Raw genomic sequence first — 6,506 nt, 5'->3', positions numbered from 1 at the left:
TTGCCCGTGTCTCGTATAATTCACGGATCACTATATTTTTAGCAACCGCGCACCGGTTGCTCAGTTGGTTGAGAAACGTGCTGTCATACGGGAGGTCGCGGGTTCGAACCCTGGCCGGATCAACAACCAGGATCTTAAAATAATTGAGGAGAAAGTGCTTCCTTTGTAAATACATTTGCAAATGGTTATACTTTTAAGTCTTCTCGGATAAGGACTCTAAACCGTAGGCCCCGTCTCAAAATTATATTCTTTGTTCATAAGTTCCCTGTGAGAGGTTAAAGAACCCACACACTATTCGAAAAGAGTAGGGGATGGAGTCCCCGGTGTTGTGGATGTCCTGTTCTCTCCAGCAGAAGTGGGTGGCTTGGCAGTGATGTCTCTAAAAAGGCTTCAGGTGTATGAAGCCACCTATGCATAAACAGCCATAAGTCAAAAAGGGACTTTGCCGAGTGCTGGAACATGCTTAACCCTAACCCTAACCCTAACCTCAAATTATTTTCAACTTGAAATGCCAAAACAGACCATTAATTAATCAAAGACAACATTTTCATCGTATCAATTATTTACTCCAACTTATTATTAGCCTGGAGATTTATTTATTATCTTCTTATATAATTAGGCATTAAATTCACCGAGAAAGATTGTTAAATGGATCCAGTTGAGCTTAAGCAAAGTTATCTAGTCCACATTACTGCAGCCGCTATCACTCCCTGACCCTGAAAAATAACAAATAGTGATCAGAGCAGCTGATGAAACAACCTATAAGGAGGCTCGAACCAGTTTTAACAGTTTCAACAAACTGTACCATTTGGAAGGATTGAATCTACCCAACTGTTCCATGTAACGGCAACGTTTTGGTTCCGTATGAGACACCAACATTAAACACCTATTCCATAACAAGACACACTCCTAAAAATGCCCTATATTTTCCCTTTAAACCCTTATATCCCAAAAACGGTGACTTCCAATTTTTATTTCAGGAAAGTGATTAACAAGCTAAGATGAAACTCTCTGCAAAGTTAAAAGGAGTTCTCTGGAGTGGATTCATAGCCGCCTTTACAATTTGCAAGTTTAATTAAAGGTGGCTGTGAATCTGCTCCAGAAAATTTATTGGGGAACCTCTATGCCTTATTATTGTTGTTATCAGTGATCTTTTATTTTCATTAACACCAGGAATCAATCGCGATAGTTACCGATGTACTTACCCCATTTATTTAAACAAATAATTGTCAGTTTATCTGGATATCTCTCCCATGATTCAGCGATTTTAGATTTGAGTTGATATTTAACAATCATTCACCGAGCCTCAGGTGAATAATTGTTTTAGTATAATTACATAAGTGATTCTTTGAAAAATAAGATTTTCTTTAAAACAATTAATTCGTCCGTCTGTCACCTCGACAAAACGGCTTGCAGCTATTTTTTCGCGTAATAATCACCTCAAGGACAACCAATCAGCGCAGAGAATTTTCAATAATCAACTATGTCATAACACTAAACTACTTCATCCCTTGCAATGAATACTCTGACGTTTGGTCAAGTTCCAATGCTTTTACAACTATATACAACTATATACTGTTCTATACTGTAAACAGAATATGACTTCCAAACAAAAATTCTCTTTACAGGCTGAAATACAAAACAACTTGAGTAGCTGCAAAGAAGCCCATAAAAATCCAGTCTTGAAGGGGATTCGAACCCATGACCACTCGATTACGCTGCACTTGTTCTACAATCTGCACTATCAAACTGCCTTCTTGAACTAGTCATTTGCAAGTTCGTATAATGTCCCGCAATAGGTGAATGTGAGATAGAGAATAGTGACCTTTCTTGTTCACAAACATTGACGTGATATTTCTTTTGATATTCAAATTTGCCAATCACAGAACAAAAGAAGTCATTGTTTCAACAGCCACTTAGGTTCTGGTTGGCATATTAATAACAATGGGTGACGACACGAGAAACATTGTTATATATGAAACGTGCTATTACATACCTCTCTGTGCAAGGGGGAGAAAATCAAACTTTACCCTGGGAGTCGAACCCAGGCCACACTGGTAGAAGGAAAACGATATCACTACTGCGCCATCCCTGTAATAGCATAAACATTGATCGTAACACGTTATACAAAGCACTATAGGACTAAATAATCCAATAATAAATCAGGGCGTGACGTCAATTGAAAAGAGTGCGATTCTATGTTATGTAATAGACCTTTTTCATAATGGCGGCCCAACAAAATATTCTTTTGTTTTAATGCTGATAAGCCTTTCTAGCCTCGTTGCAATGCGCAAATTTCAAAAGAATATGTTAACGAAAATCAGGCCAGTAGGTCCAATTAACATAAATCAGGAGCCCATCTGGAGCGTGCAACTTCCATACAGCGTCTGTGAAACGGCGTTTTCACAAGTAGGTTTATTTTTAGATTAGCCTTCCCGCGAATTAGGTCAAAAAACAAAGGCAGTTCCGGTTCGGTGACCCTATGACGTCAGCTTTAGTTCTTGTTATTGGTCATCGGGCTCCTGTGGGAGTCTCATTCGCGGGAAATTCAATCTAAAAATAAATCGGTCTGCGAAAAAGCCCTTACACGAACACAGTAGAGTTGTAGGCTCCGGGTCATGGGTTCCTGCATAAATACAATAGAATATCAAATCGGTCGCAATTTATGAAAGTGGTCTATAGCCCAATTTCGATACACTAAAATTCAGTCTTAGACCCCATTCACACCAACAAGACATGTTTAATAAACCTTGGTTTAATAAAATGAAATCAGGCAGAGAAAAATGAAGGACTGGCCTTTACATGAGATTCAGGTGAGTTTAAATACATGCTTTGACATATGCTAAATTGGTAGTCAACAAAAATCAGTGTACGTGAAAAAAACACTTTGAAACTGTGTTTAACTAAACACCTTCAAAACATGGGGCATTAGACAAAATACATCACCTCGAGGCTCTGGGGAACTCATACAAATCGTGGTTATTATTCCCTAGAGCCTCGAAACAATTTTCATTGTTTAAGCTGAAGTTTAATATATCGAAATTGGCTGTGTATGCGACGTCACATCCGTTCAAAGACATTTACTTCTGATTCAAAATGGTTGCGTTAAGACCCATCAGAGAACGGAATTTCTTTCAAACAGATAAGATCCTCGACAACGAAAAAAAAAAAAACAATTGCAAAAATTTACCATCCTCGCTGCTTGTTTCACCGCTAGACTTTCGATCTTTTCCCTTGATGTGGCCTCCTGTGTCTCACGGCTTCTACACCACTCGCTTTCAAAACAATAAAGATTCCATTATCTCCGGCAACTGCTCTTTGTGGATTGATTTTGAAGCCGTTCAATAAACACCGGCGCAGGTCGTTTTTTTTTTTATCAGGCCAAAGACCGTTCGGCTTCGCCTCATGCCTTAAAACCCATAGAACACAACTGCCCGTTTATAAAAAGTACTTCAAAACTATTACACGAGCTGTTTGGCATGAGGGTGGTTTGTTGAAGCCCTCACCTGGTAGTGATAGTCGTAAAAAAGGAGCATTAAAACAATAAAAACATGGGGGAACTATTTAAAAACCTCAGCACAAATTGAATGACTTGGTCTCAGTTCATTAGTAAAAAACATTTCATAAACGAGGCAGTCAAACTTGCTTGTGCATTTCTTTAACACACTACAATTCTTGCTAAGGTCCTTTAGAGCTAAAAGGTGTTCGTCGCGGAAATGGTTGCCAAGGCATGAGGACCAGCCTTTATGTTCAGCAACACGTAGATGTTGGTGCCGGCGTGTGAAATCAACGTAATCTGCATCACACAGGTCACATTTACACGTAAATGTGTAAACAAGGCACTGTTGGTTTACCACTGGTGGCTTTAATTCTTGCAGTTTAAGATCTCGCAGGACAAAGGAATAATTTATTGGCTGCCATTCATGCATGCCGTATGTCAATGCTACACAGATTAAGAACAAAATATTACATGGTTGCGATTTTTGCTGAAGTTTTCAAAAATGTTTCAATTTGATCCTTTTTGGAATGTAAAGGGGAAAACTGGAAGATTAATAATCAAGTGCAAACGGTATCAGGATATATATACATGTACATGTATGGTGTACAGTATGAGGATTTAGAGTGATGTTCACTGTAGAGTGTGACCTGTAAACTTCTTGGTTCTCCTTGGTGGGTCATTGCTTTTCAACCTCCTTCCAGTCCAGAGACACCTTCGACAGGCATGGTGCCACCTTGTTCTGCCCCATCTTATGTTCCGCAGGCTGGATCAAGTACCTCGCAATCTTCACCCTCAGATGCTTTAAGTGAGAGTATCATTAACCTCAAAAGAGAGTTAGAGGTTAGACGCCTCTTTAGTCTTGATTTTTCAAAATGCAGTCAGGTTACACCTTTGAGCATTTTTTTTCTTTGCTAAAGTCAAATTAACCCATTGACATGTACGCATTGCGTACCTATTTTTTACATAAACTTATTGACTCAGTCAGGTTGCATACACCCTTTTGTTTTAAAAAATAACATTCCGGTTTCTTTGGGTTTTTTTTTTTTTTACTTTGCAAAAGTCAAATTTGAAACCACTGTAAAGTATATTATATTTTTTACATTAACCCATTGACTCCTTGGAGTGAGACTTACTAGATTTTACTCTGTGTAACAGCAGACGATTTTATTCGCCGATGGGGGGCAGTTCAGGGGTCAATGGGTTAACTATTTTAATATATTTCTGTTCTAACATGCTGTACACGTTGTATAGAGCTGACAAGATTGGAAGTCGCTCGTCCGGTGGCCAAGCCAGTGAGAAACATGAGTGTAGCCCTGACATGATGTCATGAACTCCGTTGCATTTGAGTTTTAAAGGAGTTTTTGCATTGTGAAATCATCTCCCTGATAAATGTAAATCCATGGCTCTCACCACTTTGCAAAAGTCAAATTTGAAACCACCATAAAAAAAGAGTGAGACTTAATAGATTTTACTCTGTGTAACACCAGACGATTTTACTCATCAATGTGGGGCAGTTCACTTTACAAGATTGGAAGTGGCTTGTCCGGTGGCCAAGCCACATGTAGGAGTTTTTGCATTGTAAAACAATTTCTGACATCATCTCTCTGATAAATCCATGCTTCTCACCACCTTAGCCACGGGACAAACTACTTTTGGTTTTGTTGAGTTTAACAGTGTGCTCACACACACTGTTGGCTCGAGAGACGGAGCGGCAAGATATGATGATGATGATGGCAGTGCATTTAATGGGGAAAGTATGTTTACTTAAGGTTGGGGAACTTTAATGAAACCTGTGCTGCAGATAACAGAACTTTTGGTTGTTTTATCAGATGCATGTTGAACAACAACGAGAGCTAATGATGAGAGAGAGACAGCAGAAGCAAGCAAGAGCCAGTTCAGCAGCCTCTACAGCACCCTCGTCTGTGGATGCAAGCAAGACTCCATCCGCTGTTCCTACTTTAGCCACACCTGGCAGCAGTCAACAACAGCAGGGAAATAAACGACAGTTGACACTCACGGTGTTTACTAACATGTGTCCATTACCAGAAATTTAAGACAAAATGGCGGACGCCCAGACTCGACCCAGACCTTCCACTCTCTAAGAATGGCTGCCGATCGTTATAGAGAAATGTATGGAGAAATTTGAAGCAGTGGAAATTTCAGATCTAAAGTGGCATACACGACATTTGCCGACCTCTAACTGTAAAGTGTACGTACCATATCATTATTTACGGTAGTTTTGGTCTCTCGAAAGTTCGCCAACGTGCCGCCAACAACACATTTTACGAACGGCTGTTACAGTTCCTTAAGCTCTCTAATTCTTTCAAAAAAGCTCAGAGGTGCCTTCCTTCCCTCCACGTTTTAGAGCATTTCGTTGATGTGAATCCTTGGTGCCGACCTCTCTAATCGTCGATCGATGTTCAAACTTTAAAACGTGATAAAAATTAGCCTTTATCCATTCCCCAAATTGCCGCCCAAATTGCGATAAAAGAGGTAAAAATACATCCATCTCTGCGATAAAAGCGGTACAAAACGCACCACTGCGCTTTTTATTTCTTGTGAAAAGTAGGGTTTCTGTCTCCAGTTTGTTTTGATCGCCATCTTTACAGGTGGGTACTTCATATATGATTATTATTATACAGAATATCGCTGGCTAAGTGTACTGTGGGCCCTAATTTTTGAAAATTATTTTTACTCTGCCAAGTCACACGCATGAAACGAAGTTGTTTCTTCTCTCTAAAATCGTCATTCGAACAGGAGCCCAGACTATAGTTTCCCCTTTTTCATTCTCCCTTGTATTGACAACCTCAAACAAGAAATTAAATTGATTCAGAGCCTCTGATAGTGTGTTATTTCAGTCCTTGTTTTTTTCTATGTACTGCTTTCTTTATGCCGCCATCTTGATAATTTGAAACCGCGTGCCAAATACTTCGCGGGCGCAAAATGTCGCCGATTTCTGGTAATGCACTGGTTGGGTGGTCATTCAACAAATAACATTATTATGATC

The 6,506-nt window shown here is 39.5% G+C and overlaps 1 long non-coding RNA gene across 1 annotated transcript; it reads right to left on the bottom strand.

Annotated features, from left to right (window-relative positions):
• Positions 1 to 621: 621 nt before the first annotated feature.
• LOC138060602 (uncharacterized) lies at positions 622 to 4,835 on the bottom strand. The gene is made up of 3 exons (XR_011134390.1): positions 3,191 to 4,835; positions 1,997 to 2,091; positions 622 to 716 (listed from the first exon to the last, which is right to left on the bottom strand). It is a non-coding gene; the product is annotated as an uncharacterized lncRNA (long non-coding RNA).
• Between the last annotated feature and the right edge of the window lie 1,671 nt (positions 4,836 to 6,506).

This window comes from Montipora capricornis, chromosome 8 (genome assembly GCF_036669925.1).
Source record: "Montipora capricornis isolate CH-2021 chromosome 8, ASM3666992v2, whole genome shotgun sequence".
NCBI classification, from domain to species: domain Eukaryota; kingdom Metazoa; phylum Cnidaria; class Anthozoa; order Scleractinia; family Acroporidae; genus Montipora; species Montipora capricornis.
This window is presented reverse-complemented; position numbering and strand designations above follow the sequence as displayed.